At 33.0% G+C, this 15,747-nt stretch overlaps 1 protein-coding gene across 1 annotated transcript in view; it reads left to right on the top strand.

Moving 5' to 3' along the window:
* Positions 1-12,519: 12,519 nt before the first annotated feature.
* Positions 12,520-15,747, top strand: part of LOC122076816 (ultraviolet-B receptor UVR8) — a 6,280-nt gene continuing 3,052 nt past the window's right edge. The window contains 1 exon segment of the mRNA XM_042642388.1: positions 12,520-12,795. The gene's annotated coding sequence lies outside the window, so the exon portion shown is untranslated.

The following is a 15,747-nucleotide window of genomic DNA, read 5'->3' as shown; positions in this document are numbered from 1 at the left end:
ATCCGAACGGAAGGCATGGAGGAATTTGTGATTTTGCCAGAATTTGAAATGTGGGTCTCAAATCATTTTCGAAGATTTGATTTCAGTTCAATACAGGGACAAAGCACATCTCTGAACGGATTTCTTGAGCTTGTGAGAACTATCATTGTCATTAAAATAAAAAAAACAAATCAAATCCAAACTCAAGGTTCGTTGTTCACACGTCTTTTTTGAAGTTTCTCTTCTTTCAATCCTGTATGTAAATAAAATAAATGAAATTGAACAAATCAAATTCAAAACTCTATTTGGAAAATTATTATTATTATTTTTTTTTTACTTATTCATCCTTTTTCTATCATTTTTTTTTATAGGAAAGATTGATTTGTTTATCTGTGGGTAGGAAGAAAAATACTAAGAATATTAAAAGAGCAACTCAATGCACGAGGCTCCTGCTTCTGCATGTTCGAGGAGGGGCAGCGTTAACCCATACTTCGTAGAAGAGGTTGTTTCCAAGTTTTGAACTAATGACCAACATGTTGTAATATTGAAGACAAAAAATTGATGTTCTAGGGTTTTGTTTAGTTGTATAGATCAAACTTATTGTTTATGGGAATAAAAAGACTTTGTAAATTTAACATGATTATGGAAAAAACATTGAATTAATAGAAACTCAGATTATCTTGGATTTTTTTTTTTTTAATGACAATTAAGAGCTATTATCTGGTCGACACAATTATTCTTGATAAGATTAGAAATTTTTATTTTTATTTTTAATTTTATTTTATATCTAACTAAATGCTCAGAATGAAGTGAAGAAGAAATAAAGAACGCTATCCACTTGCATGTGTCTAGACTTAGACCATGTTTTGCCTAAAATCAAATTGAAAAATAAAAAAGAAAAAGAGGAATAGAAACTTTTCACTACCATATTAAGTATGAAATGAAAAAGAACAATTATTAATATTTATTTACTCACATTTATTTCTCTCCAACCGATTATAGAATCTCAATTCACTACAAGAAAGGAGCTCAACAATGACAGTATTTACCGTATTTGAATAGGTAAAAATCCATTATCATTTAAACGACGACAATAAATTCATTGTCAGAAATCCATGGCGATATATCCCACATCAATCAGATAACGGTGGCTTATAAAACCGCCTAAGATGATAATATTTAATGGCAGTAATTTGCTATATCTATGGATATATTCTTTTTTTCTCCTTAAACATTGTGAGGACTTACACTGAATGGATTAGAAGTTGCTAAATGGCTCAAAATCTAAAACAATAGCAATGCAATATGAGCAAGAGAGATCTCAATCAATTGAAAAACAAGACTCAATAGCCAACTAAGTTAGACCATGAGCTGCACCGTTTGCAGTCTATATAGATTTCAATAATCTTAGTGATGCGCCAAGGAGGTTTTGAAGCCATTTTGACATATTTAGTGATAATTTAAGATTCTCCTTTGAAAATAATATTTAGAAGTTAAAGCTCTTTGGCCAAGTCCAAGGTTTCAATCTCCCTAATCCCACCATCAACTTATCAAAGAATCTAAGTTGGAGGGTGAAGTGATGTCCAAAAACAATTCCTATTCTTAAAAAGAAAGGGAAAAAAAATTCCCATTAGAATATCCATGACCCACAATCCCCACCCTCACCCTCTCTAAAAAAAAAATAATAATAATAAAATAAAAAACTAAAAAAATTCAAATTGCCCAAGTTATATTTTTTACCCTACTAGCTAGATATAGTTGACTTATAGGCAAAGGCATTTAATGAAAAGGTTTGTTAAAACAAAAAAATATAAGTATATTTATAATACAAGTTAAGGTTTTGAGAAATATTAATTTATTATGAAGTAGTAAGTAAAATTAATAATCCAAAGAAAAGAGAAAATAGATGGACTAGTTAAATGAAAGGTCAAAGATGGATAAAAAAAAGTAATGATAAAAGGGTCAAGAATAATAGGTAAAAGAAGGCCCAAGTCAAGTGATAAAAAGCCACTAAGTTCCACGATAGAATGTATTTAATTTGTTAATTTTAAGCAATTCAAAGGTTTGCAAAAGTATTGGTTACATTATATGTTTTTTTATTATCATGTAGAAGGATATAGAAATGCATTTAGGAAAAGGTATTATTTCCATATATAAAAATGTAATAAAAAAACTAAATAAATTTCTGTTACAAGCTAGAGTTTAGTGGACTGATTAATTTATCCTCACTAACAGGTAAGAATTACAATATATGGTTTAGTGGGAGACATGGATCTAACCCCTGAAATAGTTATAGTATTTCAATTTGATGACTTCTAATTTATCCTTCAATGTCCATTAAATAGTAGTCAGTTGTAATATGAAACAAAATATTCAATAAATTTTTATATTTTTAGGAATGCCTAGATATAGCCCCTATTTTAAGGGGAAATGGGCGTATTTTCACAACCCCCTAAACAAAGGGGTTGTGTCTGAGCGTTTCCTACATCTAACCGATAAGGTTCTTCCTTTCCCCCCCCCCCCCGCCCCCACCTTTTTTTAGGTAGAATCATGAATTCTAATATTACACCCAACATTAGCTAAAATTATTAATACTATGAACATCATGCATGTCCACCAATCCTGAAAACTCTTGCATAATTTAAATTATAAAATAATATGGGTGTCACTATGCCTATAGTGCTTTACTATTTTTCATATGGCAGTGCATGGTTAGTTCATATGATAAAGGATTAGACAAGCATCTCATTGGTATAATTTCATCTTAAAATCAATAGAGGAAGTAGCTAAAATTACAAAAGATGGCATTTTATATTTTACATTAATCTCTATTTGATGGTATTTCAATAATTTTATTAAAACTCTGAATCAAAGTTTGAGCAAGTTTCCTTGCTTACTTTGGATTGATTTGGCCATTGAGATATATGTGGAGGACTACTTATGTACTGTCAAACTGGCAAGTGAACCAAGAAAGACACAAAATAAATATAAAAACAAAAGATCAAACAATAGATAAATAACGAAACATGGTTGCCTAAAAAAATTTTCAACATATGGTTGATATAAAACTATGATCAAGCCTAGTCCATACCGCAATCTTGGGAACATCAAGAAGAATCTTGACTTTTAAGAGACATTGATTGATTTACCATAAAAATTACAAAATGAAACAATAGATTGTCCATTCTAATCTTTAGTCCAAATACGCAAACCTTCCCTAAAGCATATGCCAAGTTGAATATCTATGTACCAAAAATTAGATTTCCTCCCCTAAGAGAAGTCAATTGTTTAATGAACTCGAATTCTCAAACTAATGTAATAGGGAATAGATCTGCTCAATCTTAATATTTAGAAAACTACAAATGTTGATAATTATAACTTCTTTGATGATGATAGTTATAATAACAATAATAAAAATGGGAGAAAGAACACTACTAGGTTGCATAATGTACGCTAACGTTTCCTTGTATCTTTCTCTCTTTCCTCCTATGAAATGATATATCTGTTCCTATTGTAGAAGAGATAAACACAAGAAGGCTCTCATGTATGCTATGCAGTCAGATAGGAAACTCAATCCTAGAGTTATTATAATCAGATCGCATTCATTAAGTTGATTCTTTTGCTTTTGGAGGGATATTTTTTATTTCATTTTTTTGGAGTGGTGTTTTCTTTTTCCCTCCTTGACTGTTGGATTCTTTGAAAAATTTTGGTATTGGTTTAGTAGTGTCTTTTTTTTTTTACCCAATAAAGGTATTTGTAATATTAATATTAATATATATATATATATATATATATATTTTAATTTTAGATGCAACAAAATAAATTTTAGTTGTAAACCGTAGAAGCAATATGGATAGTCAAACTATTACAGGAGTATAAGAGGTTCCTTATTTATGGAACATAAAAAACATAGGGGGATCTACGTGGATACTGTACCAAGGTTTTCTAGTTTTAAGGAGAAAGGTTTGGTTCGAACGAAGTGAAATTTGACCACCTTGATTCAATCATCTTGTTACCAATAAAAAAAAAAAAAAAAGGGTCAATCATCTTGAAATAGAGAAGAAAAAGTATATTTAAAAAAGGTCAAATCAAGAGATTATCAAATCAGAAGTCGAAACACATTCCAATTATATGTTGGGGTTAAAAGTGTCTTGTACTTCATCTTATAGATTTATGGATTGAATTTGAAAAGTCGTTTTCAAGCTTTACAATATCAGACATGATTCTGTAGCGAATTCTTTCTTTGTATATGAAAAAGACATGGGAATGAAAAATTATAATCTTATTCTCTATTAATAATGAAGTGAATCTCATATTACTTTGAACATAAGTAATCTTATTTTCAATTCACGTAAATCCTTACATTATATGATATTATGTATAGTATAATATGATATTATATATAGTAACCCAAGGGGGTAATGCAGTTGGTGAACGATGAACTTCATATGAGCCGTAAACTCACATTGGGCCACTCACACGGGGTTGTTTAGTGCTCTTCACTACTTTCAGTGAAAGTTGAATAGTTCTCATTCAATCCTGATATGACCTGATCAATGCTGTAATGGGGTCAGTATGGGCCTATGGGACTAATCAAGCCGAAGGCTTGGATACCCATCGTTAATAAAAAAAAAATGATATTATATATAGAAACACAATACCATCTTTTTCTAAAACTTTAATTTAATAATGCATGATTAAAGTGGAAAAGAGTGCAACTAATTTCTGTTCCCCTTCTCATTTCTCCCTATTAAATGAAGTGGTTAACTATAAATATATTGTTAGACTTAACACAAATAGAATGGCTCGCTCCTATAATTTTATTCTATTGGGAAGATCCTTGTACAAGTCCAAGAACTTCTTTTGAAGTGAAATAATGGTTGATCATGATGACCCTTCTTGTGGCAAAATTCTGACAGCTTAGAAGGTTTTATCATTTGGGGTTAAATGTAAATTCTTAAGACATTAAATGGAGATAATCCAAGAATATATTAAGATGCATTTAAAGTTCCGAGGCATATTAAGGAAGGGTAGTTAATTTCTTGTGTTAAGAGTAGAAAATGACCCTGTTGGTGTCACACTGTGGCCTTAACCACAAAAGTCATTTGTTTGCTTAGATGGGATGGGTTGGAACTCATGGACTCCTTACTTCTTAGGCACTAATGACAACAGCAACAATAATAATAATAATAATAATAATAATAATAATAATAATAATAATAATAATTAATGTTTCTAATTATTTTGAGTTGTAAGCTATTCCAATTACATAAAATGCATGCATTTCACCTAGCTACTACTATACTTATTGTGTGGTGCCCTTGTAAGCATTATTCTGTTTTTGAGTATTGAGAGAGTTTGAAAATCTAGGTTCTGAAATCTTTGGTAAAATTTTCTAGAAAGAGAAAGAGAAAAGGGGGTTTGGGGTAGCCATGGATTAAGGGGGTGAAATAATACCCCACCCTTGTTGATGCCTAAATGCACTTCAATTGATCCTCATACTAATGTAAGAGTCGTCGATTAGCAAACTCTTTTCCGATCTTATTTCCTTATTTAACAAGGCTGCCGATGCCTAGGATCTCAATTACGTTTTGACTTCTTTAGATAAAGATCTTATTTAAAAAAAAAAAAAAGACTTCTTTACATACGGTCATATTGACGACCAACTTGTACCAAAAAAATATCATATCATAGTAGTATTAAAAGTATGTATTCCATTATTTTGGTATACTTTTTCAGAGGCCAATAATACCCCTCATTTCAACATATAATTACTATTCTCTCACTTTATTCTCTTCCTCAAAACCGTACTCTCTTCCCATAGTTACTATTCTTTTTTTACTCTCCACCAAACCGTGCCACCTTTTCTTCTCTCTAATAATAAATGATTTATTACTTTATTTTTCCTCTCCATCAAATTGTCTTACCTTTTCCTCTCTCTAATAATAAATGATTGAATTTGAATATGCAGATAGATGCATTGATTGCATAATTTCAGTTTCAATTTAAAGGGAATTGAAATTCTGGTGTTTTAGATTTTCTGATGGTTCAATTGAAGAATCATAGAGCATGGACGTTATTTTTCTGCTTGATTGGAAAAAGAGGAGAAGAATAGGTATGGGCCTGTTATTTTTTTATTGTTTTTCTGATTGTTTGATGGAACTCTTGTTCTGTATCTCTTGGATTTATTTATTTATTTATTATTTATTTATTTTTTTATATTTTTATATTTTTTATATTTTATATTTTATATTTTTATATTATATATTTTTATATTTTTATATATTTTTTAATGATGTATCTATAGATATATGCATGATTCATTGAAATATTTGAAAGATAGTTACTAGTCTTTTTTTACTCTCCACCAAACCGTTACACTTTTTCGTCTCTCTAATAATAAATGATTTACTATTCTCTCTTTTTACTCTTCACGAAACCGTCGCACCATTTCCTCTCTCTAATAATAAATGATTGAATTTGAATATGCTGATAGATGCATTAATTGCATAATTTTAGTTTTAGTTTCAAGGGAATCAAAATTTTGGTGTTTTAGGTTTTCGGATGCTTCAATTTAATGAATCAAAGAGCTTCAACATTATTTTTCTGCTTGATTGGAAAAAGAGAAGAAGAATAGGTATGGTCCTATTATGTTTTTTGTTGTATCTATAGGTATATGCATGCATGATTCATTGAAATATTTGAACGATAGTAGTAGAAAGGGAATGAAAGTTTTTTCTGATATTTTAAGTAGTTTGTTATTCTCTATTGCGAGATGTCTTTGTTCAAAGGTGATTTTTCAACTAAAAAAATTAAACTTTTGTTCTTGAATCTAGCACTCCAGTGAGATGGGCTATTGGGCTACATCATGTTTCCTCATAATATGCCTCTTATTTCTTTTTCCCAATATGAGCTTTTGTTTTTATTCTAGAAGGTTCATAAGTGTTGCTCTCTGAGGGAATGAGGAGACAATTCGAGGAAAGAATATAAGCAAATCAGAGAAGGGTATTTTCATCTTTGTTAGTATGGTTTAAATGTTTGGTCTTTCTAATTCAGTTTTCTACAATATTTTTGGGCCGTCTTTCTCTTTCCAAATAGTGAACGTTACACTTGTGCGTCCAACTTTCTAGCAGCACACTACCTGATTACTTTTTTCTGGTACTTTCAAGTAAACTTTCTAATTTAGAGACGGTTCGGTGGTTAAACCTTGCAATAGAGAAAATCTGGTCAATATGCATGGAATAGATTACATCATAGAATCTCCTCCTTCCTCTCATACCTTGGTTCTTAGAGAAGTACAAATCTTGGACTGTTGTATGAATTCACTTTCTGAATATTTGTCTACCTTTTACTGTATTGATCTGCTTTTAATCCCACTACCGGTAATATTTAGAATGAAGAGCATAACCATTATATCCAGATCTTTCTTTTGTGGCCCTGAGTTGTTGTGCTTGTGTGTGTGAAGAAATTTGGTTGATGTCATCACTGTGGTCCATTGAGAAATTAATTTTGTTTACCTTCTATTATATGTACGGAAGAAAGTAATGGTTTTACACTACTATACAATTACAAAATGATACAGGTCCCTTGAGTAGTTTCCAATCAAGAAGCTATATCTTTTTTTTTTGGAAAAAAAATTATGAAACAATATCAAACAAACTATTGAAGAGAGAAAACGTTAAAGATAGACTTAAAAAAAGGGCTGACCCGGGGGGGGGGAAGGCAAGGGTTCTCTGAACATGAGGCATGAGGTTACCTACCCTAGACAGAAAAATGCTTATTTTTTATTGAGAATAGATAATATAAAACTCTATTTATGAGTGAGCATCAAAACTCTTTATGTGCAGAGTCTCCCGGCCCCCACTGCCCCCCCTCCAAAAAAAAAAGGGAAAAAATACACCATAAAAAAAATGTTGGGCCACACGTGCAAATGAACGTGCATTTTTACTAATATATATATATATATATATATATTGACAACCAATTAATTCATTTCTATGGAATTAACATACTTTTTTCTTCTGAACTCCATTTGACTTTTTTAAAAGAAAAAACTCCATTTGACTTTCAACCAAACATGGGTCTCATGGAAAGTGTGGGAGCCATGCATAGAAAGAAGAAACCCATATATTCTTAGAACGAGTTTAGGAGAAAAGTGTGGGAGCCATGAATAGAAACCCATATATTTTTAGAATGAGTTTAGGAGTCTTAGAATGTCCCTGCTGTTGGTTAACAACCATTAGTCATTGACCAACTTCCCTGGCCATTGCCATATCAATTTAAATAAGGTTCTTCTAGGGCGTCACTATGCCTAGTGAAATATAACGATTTAATATGTAGTAAAATTTCTTTTCTATTAGTCCAAATAATATATGATTCGTCCAATCCAAATAAGCTTATCTGATCGATTAGTAAGAAAAATCTGTTATGTGCTAGTTTGGATGGGACTTAAATTTGTGGATAATAAAACCCTAAGTTTCTGGCCAAGCATAGTTTTCCAAATGAAAAAAAATAAAAATAAACATAGGACTTTGAACATCTAAGATTATGGGAGAATCCAAAGTAGTGATAAGAGTATTGTAGGTTTACGTAGGCATACATAGGATGCATGCCAATAAATAGGAACTTATTCGGTTGAATTTGAGTCTAAAATTTGACAGTACCTTGTCTAGATTATTTACTTTCTATCCAACATTTGAAATTGCCACATCACCTGGAATGTGAAAAACATTTTTATGGGAAAAATGTTTATGTGGGGGAGTGTGGCCCTTGCACCTAGACACATGGGGTGAGTGAAATGATTGGCCCAACCCCCATGAAATGGAAAATGACTTCTCTGAGGATATTTATTCATGCATTCCATTGACCCTCTCGCAATCGCAAAAATTGCACTCCCCCATAAGAAATACTTTCCCCTATTTTATAGACCATCAAGAGATTTTTTTTTTTCACTCTTTTGGTAGGTACCTATTCTATCCTATTCCACGGGGTGAGGGAAGATGAGAGGCAAGAAGCTCGAACTCTAAACCTCTTGTAGGGTGGACTTTTACATTTCACACTATCGATTGCACTAGGGGGTAATTCTCCCATCATGGGAAGGAGTCTGGATCAAGTCCTTGTACAAGAACCATTCTCATACAATGCTTGATCCGCATATGGAAACCACTTGTTCTCTCTCTTCTTACAACAGGTTTTCAAGATGAGTGGATTCCACGTGTGAATCCGACATCGTACAAGAATAGTTCTCAGACGAGAACTTGATCCAAGCTCTCATGTGAAGTTTATTTTGAAGCGCCCCAAAGTTGCATTTTTTCCTTATTATTTTTCTTCCAAATAAAATGAAGGATTGTAAGATTTGTGACTTTTTCTAGTTCACCATCAAGTTTTGCCACATGAAAGCGTCATGTGATCATTTTGACTATATGGATTATTGGATATATAAAAAATGACGTAGATACTTGTCACATGCAAAATCATACTCAAATTCAATTATACATCCTTTCATGTGTTTGCATATTCCTTTTTATGTTCAATCATCAATATCATTCTAGAAAAGCTTCACTTTTTTATCTATATTTTTAAAACTTTATTTTGTCACTTGATGAACTCTGTATTCATTGGATCTTAACATGTGTGCAAAGGCCTAGATGTTCACATGTGAAAAACCCCTTTTAATTACACTAACTATGCAGCACAAGTATAGCACCCATGTTTTGTAGAAACTCATATATGATTGTTTGGTTAATTGCAAAATAAATATAAGTAAAAAAGGAACACAAAATACTCTTACCTCATGCTAACAAATGGCCATCAACCCCCTCTCCAACACCACCAAAACAGAATAATAGGAGAAGTTTTCAACTACCCAAGGTGAATGAACTCTTCAACCGTGAATTTACCATCGTAATTATTTATCCCCTACATGTTGAATGTGTAAAATGCTGTTTCAGAATTCCCTCTAAGCACAGGTGAATGAACTCTTCAGCTATGAATTTACCGTCATAATTACTTATGCCCTACATATTGAATGTGTAAAATGCTGCTTCAGAATTCCCTCCAAGCGCAATGATGACCATTGGCTGAAGAGATGCCTCTTCACCCGCCATTAATGGAAGAAAACTCCCTCCAAAATAACGTAAGTAATAAATTTCTTTTATTACTTATAAAAAGGAATATGGCAGGCATGTTGAAGTTAATCCACATCATATATATCCTCTATTCCTTTTATTAGTAAACAACAACCTACATATAAATAGTGTATTGACAGATCATGCTATCCTAAAATATCAGTTGAAACCAATATATATATATGAATCTATGGTAATTTAGATTTCCAAATCGGTGTAACATAAACATGTCGGTCGATGCGCAATCATGTTATGAGCTTAATTAAGCGGTCAAAATCCCGGACGTGGAATAATGTAGGTCCTAATACTTTATCTATAATACTTAAATAAGTTTTTTTATTTAAAATAATACATATAGTTATTTTTTATTATTTGATTTATTAAAAATTAAATAGGAGAAAGAAAACCAAGTGGGTATATGAGGGGAAACACCAATGTCAAGGGAAAGGATATTTAATCCTTGAGCAAAGTAGTAAGGAAAGGAAGACCATATAATATATGTTTAAACACCATTAGTAGGGGTCTTGAGTCTTTGACATTGGCTAAACCCTAATGCTACAAATAAAATATTTTTAAGAAGTGCACCTTTATTGCTAAAAAGGGTTAGCTAGATCTGATGTTCTGCGGAAATGTCGCTTGCCATACAGGGGCTTATCCTGGGGGCTATGATCACTACCATGGAACACCCTTTTTCATTACTGAAAAAAGAAAACAATTATTGGTTGGGTCCCGTAGTTGAAGGTGGGATATATATATATATATATAGGGAAAATGTTGGGTATGCCGTCGATATCAAGTATGCTAGCAGCCATTGTGTCTATCTCTCTCTTTCCTTTTTCTGAAATGACCCCCATATCCTTCCTGGATGATATTCCATCATGTGTTCCTATTGGTGCTATCCGCTAGCATACTTGATATCGGCGACATACCTATCCCTCTCCCATATATATATATATTAGTAAAGATGTCCGGGCTAACTTATGCGCACCTCAACTAATCCTCGGAGAGAATAGAGCAGCAATCCACCGCCACGTTCTCCACTTAAATATCAGATGCACAAATGGAAAAATCAAACTTGAGAATGTGCGCCTATCCACACAATCTCCAATTCACTGTAATCATCTGAACAACCCATAGATGGGATAGAAAAACCATATATAGGGTTTCACTTCTCTGTGAAAGAGAGCGAGCATAAGTGATAAAATAGAGTTTCTTTTAGTTAAAAAAAAAAAAAGGGTAAATGGAGAAAAAGAAACTTGGATAAAATATATATGGTTACTTTAATAATAAAAAAATGTATATATTGGATTGACTTTTGCGAAAAAATTTAAAGATATTTTGAGGAGAGGGTATTTTTATCATAAAAAATATTATTCATGCAATTATATAATAGAAATAATAGTATCGTATGATATGATATAGGATACCATCGTTAAAAACAAGAGGCAGCGAAAGAAAGAAAGAAAAAAGGTAAATTAAAAAGAAGTAGAAGAAAAGTTTAGCAGCATAGAGTTCAGAGATAGTTAATTAAGGCCCATGCAATGGGATGTATTTGAAAGAAATATAGAAATTATGTATGGATTATGGATCAAAGTTGAGACACTCTAGCTAATTTCTATAATAGCCCAGCCCAACTTAGGCCCAAAATATTTAGCTTTAGGGTGGCTTGGACCTGATAGAAGTATGGGCTAGGATGGGCTGTCAACCCAGCATGCCCAGACAAACTACTTTAACTTTGGATGATTTTAAATGGAGAGGCTTTTGTATAAGCCAGTCGATGCATGTGTTTTCATTTGTTGATTGTAGGGTAACACCATTTAGTGATTCTTTCACTATAAGAAAGGGGGATCGGTGAGTGAACTCAGTATTAATGCCAGCCATTAGTGAGTGAACTCAATCTATTTTCGGATCTGATTTGTAAGAAAGGATCTTGGGGTCTTTTTTATTAACAAAATTTCATGATCAGTTCTATATAATATCTTCTTATGTATTAACAAATTCCCTCGTTTTTTATAGTCTTTTGTTGTTGTAGATTATAGCTTAGCTCAAACCTGCATACAAAAGAGAAGAGAGTGTCCATTGAAGGTGGCTCCAGTGGATAAGGCTTCGATGCCTAAGTTAATATTAGATTTAATATTGAAAGACCAGTGGGAGAGACGGAGGGAAAGAAAGAGTGAGTGACCTGTTGTTTTTTAATATTTCTTTTTCTTTGTATAAGATAGGTGTAATGAAGCCCTAATTCCCATAAGGTGTGACATACCTTATTTACCCGTCTAGGTAGGTGCTTTTGAATTTGCATTGGAGAGTCTCTTGATTTGTGATTATTTACCACATGTCGTATGTCTATTGGTTAAGTAATATTATGGGGTATCATCCTCCCTTTGTTTTTTTCAGAGTCAAATTGGACTTTGGTTGGGCGAAGAGGATTCAGGATTGAAGTGTGGAATTGCTACGGCACCAGAGTGGAATTGGTGCAATTTGTCGACCGAATGTCCGCTAAACCAGTTCTTTATAGAACTGGGTTAGGGTGCAGCTGTGTGCCCGGTTCGATCCTCGACGTTTCCCATGCGAAATGCAAGATCACAAGTGCTACTCCAGATGCCATTGTCGTCTTCGAAACGAGTCTCTAACAAGTGTGCTTCTGTGAGAACGATTTCAGGAATCTGCCTTCACTCTTCTCTTATTTCAGGTACAAATCCCTTCCTGTTGTATCATTTTTTCCTTTTGGTGCAGTGATTTCATCTCATATCAGTCCAAATCTGTTTCTACTATTCTCTTCGAGTCTTTTGTTACCAAAAAATTCTTAGACCGTTAGGTGTTTGTTAAAATTCCTCAATAGCTTCTTCTATGCTTTCAGATGATGCCATTAAATCTTCCACCAATCCATGGAATTTCCTGGCTACTTCCCCGGCTGGAAAGTTTATGTTTTTGTCCAACGTATATGATTTAATTCTGAAATACAAAGGCTAAGCAGCGTCAATGGTTGAGCCCAATTTCCCAGTTCCCGGTAGAAACCTATACAACAATCATGTCTATTTAACCATGAAACAGCGAAAGTGGCACATTAAGTACCCTCAACTAACTAGCATTTTGCTGTTTGGGTATAAATTTGCAATAATCCTGATGGGTTCTTGTCATAATATATTTTAGCTTGGCCCATGCATTCTGAGGTTTAATAATTTCATTTTAACAGAATACGCCCCCTACGATTTTTCCTCTGAGGAGATCATTTTTACTTTGCACTGATGTTCTGATGTTTGTTTAACTATGTCTTTATTTCATTTTAATAGAACATTGTTTCCTCTCACTTTGAACAAAAATTTGCTACAAAACTATTAAGCTGTACTATAAGAACTGACATAGGACCAACATTTTCTTCAAAAATTCATGTCAGACTTGAAACAGGTCCTTCTTCTAGCAAAGCTATGTAGAATATGGGGTATCATGTTTACGTCTATCATTGAGGTTTGATGTGTGGCCTACATATGCTGGAAATAAATTTTCAAATCATCCACTTCCATTGTTAAAGATATAAGAACTCTCTCTCTTTTTTTACCATCAACATATGCTTTATGCAATTTTCCCCCCCATGATGGCTTATTATTTCTAAGAAAGTGGGTTTCCTCTGGGAAACTTGGTTGCCATGCCTATTTCAATAACAAAGTACATCAGAGACTAGCCTGGCAAAGAAAGCTGTGGATTAAGATAGAAATTTAAACAATCAGTTGAGGAAATGGAAATGAGTGGATTGTTCATTGAATAATATTCCCTCTTGGTGTACCAATCTTCTGTTTTTCGTAGCCTGGATTTAATCGTCCTTAGATCAGTCTTGCGTATTTTTCAAGAATAAATAGTGGCATTTGGATGCAAACCGTATAGCTCTTAAGTTTCTTTACAATTTCAGTCTCGTAGTATACCTTATTTGATAATCCAATTATCCTACATCTCATAACTTTAAAACATGGTCGCATATGTTGGTGCCGATCTGCCACCCCTCCTTTTATTTCCTATTTATCCAAAAAAAAAAAAAAAAAAAAAAAATTGATTACAAAGATAGACCTCTCTTTGGAGTGCTACTAATTTCATGATTTTCAATGTTCCCTGAAAGCTGTTTTGATTAAATGCAGCATGCACTTTGTCCTCAGTTATTTGACGTCTGGGGAGCATCTTTGGGATCCTGTTTGCAGAACCATGGGTAACTATTAACTATGGAGTAAGGAGTAGGTTGAATGAGATATGGCCAATTCTTTTCAAATTAAGACAGGTTAGGGACCCATTTTTTGGTGACCTGCTGCTTGGGTGATTTTGCAATGCACTACTTTGATAGTTACCTTCTTCTGTGGTAATTCCATACCATATTGTCCAATTCCTTAATTATTGGGCCGCAGGACTGACCCACACTTAAGAGTGGTCTATTTTTGTTGTCAAAATGGGTTTTAGATCCAGAGCAGTAGGTTTTTGCTTCTGGATCTTTGATTTATGCTCTTCATTACATGTTGATTTTGTTTTTTATCTTCAATGAAAATATCTCTGCTTTTGAGTCCTTTGCACATGACCAAAAGGAGATGATTGGTATATCATATATATAAATCTACTTGAGTCTTCTTATTCATTTATCTTGTTCAACACAATTTTAAATTTTAATAGATCCACTATGGCCAACATGAACTGCTATTAAGAAGCAGTAAGAAGTGAAAGTATACTTTATTTCCCTTATGGGGTAATGATGCAATTTGATGGCAATAGGTTGAAGTTGGACTACTGACTACAAAAGTGCTTTTCTTATATCCTACTTTTAGGGAGTTGCAATTTTGAACTATTAGTTCAAGTTCATTGTTTTCTTAATTCCAATCGAAAGGTCTACTTACATAGCTTTCTAACTGCCATTGCTTATCTAGAACCTTCACTATAGTAGCCAGCCATTAACATAAGAAAACCTCTTAGAACACTAGAAAAACCTTATTATTCAACTGCCTACCAAATTACCTTTCACTACCAACTCAAAATCAAACTCCAACCTTTTTCTTTACTTTCTGACTTCCATAGCCTCAATCAACGCTTTTGGATTTTCAAGCTCAGCAACACAGATTCCTTTGGTTTATGAATGCCCAGTGAGTGCATAAACTATATTTTGTAAAACTACTAGTCTACAAAACACGAACTTTTGTTTGCTGAATAAAACGAAAAATGCAAGAGGATAGGCTGTACCTTTTGACCATGGTGCCTCATTTCACACGCAAAAGAAAATAAAACATTTGAGGAGTCATTAATGGCTTTTGTTTTCAGTTAATATCATTTGCGTTCAGATTACTTCTCGATTTTTTTGGGGGTGATGCATTCATATACTGTATTTTCAGAAACAAGAAAAAATGTACATACTCACCTCTTCTATTTGTGAGGCTGGAATTACCAAAACATCATTCTTTAATTTTTCTGATTAACTGGTTTGATTTTTAGCTTCCCACATTTGAGTGAAGCTATTGAGGAATCCTGTTGAAAGATTTTCTCATGTTTCAATTTATTTCCTCGAAACACTATCTGGGATGATGAGTTACTCTATAAACTCTTCATAACATTCTAGAACCTTTTTCCTATTTTCAGGTGTGGACCCAGGAATTTTCTCCTTTTTGGGGGGGGGGGG

This window comes from Macadamia integrifolia, chromosome 4 (assembly GCF_013358625.1).
Source record: "Macadamia integrifolia cultivar HAES 741 chromosome 4, SCU_Mint_v3, whole genome shotgun sequence".
Lineage (NCBI taxonomy): Eukaryota > Viridiplantae > Streptophyta > Magnoliopsida > Proteales > Proteaceae > Macadamia > Macadamia integrifolia.
The sequence above is the reverse complement of the archived record's forward strand: the minus strand, read 5'-3'. Positions and strand labels throughout refer to the sequence as shown.